This window comes from Apium graveolens, chromosome 11, assembly GCF_009905375.1.
Source record: "Apium graveolens cultivar Ventura chromosome 11, ASM990537v1, whole genome shotgun sequence".
In the NCBI taxonomy this organism is placed as follows: domain Eukaryota; kingdom Viridiplantae; phylum Streptophyta; class Magnoliopsida; order Apiales; family Apiaceae; genus Apium; species Apium graveolens.
In genome coordinates, this window is record NC_133657.1 from 85,616,329 (window position 1) to 85,619,363 (window position 3,035).

The 3,035-nt window shown below is 41.3% G+C and overlaps 1 non-coding gene across 1 annotated transcript; it reads right to left on the minus strand.

The window, feature by feature from the left end:
* Positions 1–452: 452 nt before the first annotated feature.
* Positions 453–559, minus strand: LOC141699542 (small nucleolar RNA R71). The gene has a single exon (XR_012565994.1). It is a non-coding gene; the product is annotated as a small nucleolar RNA R71 (small nucleolar RNA).
* Between the last annotated feature and the right edge of the window lie 2,476 nt (positions 560–3,035).

A 3,035-nucleotide genomic window follows, 5' to 3' on the forward strand; every position in this document is an offset into this window, starting at 1 on the left:
TTTTTGAGGATGAAGAGAAAGTAGAAGAAGAAGAGAAAGTCGAGGAACCAGCATTATTAGTGATAGTAGATCAAGCAGAAATTCCTAAGGCGTTGATGGACTATTCTCAGCCTAAGATCAATGATATTCAGTCGAGCATCATCAGACCAGCAATCTCGGCTAACACCTTTGAGATCAAGTCGAGCACGATTCAGATGATACAAAACTCAGTTCAGTTTGGGGATTCTCCTATAGAAGACCCCAACATGCACATCAGGGATTTTATCGAGATCTATGACACTTTCAAGTTCAATGGGGTGACTGAAGATGCTATCAAGCTGCGACTCTTCCTATTTTCTCTGAGGGATAAGGCAAAGTGTTGGTTACATTCTCTACCACCAGGGTCTATCACCACATGGGAAGATCTTGCTCAAAAGTTTCTCACTAAATTCTTTCCTATGGCGAAGACTGCTGCAATCAGGAATGCTCTTACTCAGTTTGCACAGCAAATCGAAGAATCTCTGTGTGAGGCTTGGGATCGATATAAGGAGATGCTAAGGAAGTGCCCACACCATTGCATGCCTGATTGGATAATTATAAACTATTTCTAAAATGGTTTGGGCACTCAGTCTAGACCTATGCTCGATGTAGGGTCTGGTGGAGCCTTATGGGCCAAAAGCTATAATGAAGCTTATGAGTTGATTGAGCTAATGGCAGCTAATGAACACCAGAATCCTACGCAAAGAATGTTCCAAGGCAATGTAGCAGAAATTCTGGAAATGGATACAACTACTGCTATAGCTGCTCAACTTTAAGCTTTGACGATGAAAGTGGACTCTTTGGCTAATTATGGAGTTAATCAAATCACTAGTGTTTGTGAGCTTTGTGTGGGGTTGCATGAAACCGAGCAGTGCACCATTTCTAGCAAATCAGCTCAATTTGTGAGCAACTTTCAGAGTTCACAGCAACAAGTTCCAACCGCTTATCATCCAAATAAACGCATTCATCCTAACTTCAGCTGGAGTAACAATCAGAGTGTGGTGCAACAATCTTATCAGCCATACACAGCAATGTAGTATAACCCTCTTGGTTTTCAGCAACCGCAATATGCCCCTAGGCAATAACTTCAACTTTAGAAGTTACCGCAAGCTAATGAAAAATCTAAATTGGAGGAGTTGAGGCTTATGTACAATATCCAAGCTGTGTCTATCAAGACCTTGGAGAATTAGATTGGGCAAATTGCTAATGCATTACTGAATCGTCAACCTGGCACGCTTCCGAGCGATACTGAAGTTCCAGTCAAGAAGGAAGCTAAGGAGCATGTTAAGGCAATTATATTGAGGTCTGGTAAGGTTGCAAATCCTGAAAAAGCAAAGAATCCAAAATCTGAAGTTGAGGCTGAAGAAGAAGAAGTACAGAAGGAAGCAGAAGTGGAACCAAGGAAGACTACTGTTAAGGACACTCCTTTTGAGGGTAATATAGGGGAGAAACAGATCTATCCTCCACCTCCTTTTCCTAAGAGGCTATAGAAGAAAAAGCTGGATAAGCAGTTTGAGAAGTTTCTGGAGGTGTTCAAGAAACTTCACATCAACATACCTTTCGCTAAAGCTCTTGAACAAATGCTTAGTTATATGAAGTTTATGAAAGGTATTCTCTCTAGGAAAGTGAAGCTTGATGACTTAGAGACCGTTGCTCTCACAGAGTAATGCAGTGTTGTGCTGCAACAGAAGTTGCCTCCGAAGCTTAAAGATCCTGGAAGCTTCACTATTCCATGCACCATTGGAAAGGTGTCATTTGACAAATGCTTATGTGACTTGGGAGCTAGCATCAATCTGATGCCCTTGTCAATCTTCAAGAAGTTGGACTTGCTTGATACAAAGCCTACTTATATGACTTTGCAGTTGGCCGACCGTTCTATTACATATCCACGAGGTATTGTGGATGATGTCTTGGTCAAGGTGGATAAACTCATCTTCCCTGCTGATTTTGTAATTCTTGATTTCGAGGAGGATAAGAAGATTCCCATAATCTTAGGAAGTTCTTTCTGGATACTACCAAACCTTGATAGATGTGCAGAAAGGTGAGCTCATCATGTGAGTGATGGATCAGGATGTAACTTTTAATATGTGCAATGCCATGAAATTCCCTACGGAAAATGAGGAGTGTTTTAAGGTGGAGATGGTCGATTCTGTGGTCAATTCTGAACTCGATCGATTGCTAAGGTCCGATGCCTTAGAAAAAGCCTTGTTGGGGAATTCCGATAGTGAAGATGATGAAGGTGAAGAGCATTTGCAATATTTGAATGCTTCTCCCTTGAAGCGAAAGTTGGATATGCCTTTTGAATCTCTTGGATTGGAGGAGCTGAACAAAGCTCCTAAGCGCCTCAAGCCATCGATTGAGGAAGCTCCTACTCTTGAGCTTAAGCCTTTACCTGAACATTTGAGGTATGCATTTTTAGGTGATGCATCTACTTTGCCTGTTATTATTGCATCTGACCTTTCAGGTAGTGATGAGGAGAAGCTTTTGAGAATTCTTGGAGAATTCAAATCGACAATTGGTTGGACTATAACAGTTATTAAGGGAATCATCCCTTCGTATTGCATGCACAAAATTCTGCTAGAGCCAGTAAACAAGCCTACTGTGGAGCAACAGAGAAGGCTAAATCCGATCATGAAAAAGGTTGTGAAGAAGGAAATCCTCAAGTGGTTAGATGCAGGGATCATCTATCCTATTTCTGACAGTTCATGGGTGAGCCTAGTTCAGTGTGTGCCAAAGAAATGAGGTACCACTGTAGTAGAAAATGAGAAGAATGAGCTTATTCCTATACGAACAGTCATGGGGTGGAGAGTTTGCATGGATTATAGAAAGCTAAACAAGGCTACAAGGAAGGATCACTTCCCTCTTCCTTTCATCGATCAGATGCTTGATAGATTGATGGGGCATGATTACTATTATCTTCTGGATGGCTATTCGGGATATAATCAGATTTGTATTGCTCCATAAGATCAAGAAAAGACTACATTCACATGTCCTTTTGGTACTTTTACATTCCGGAG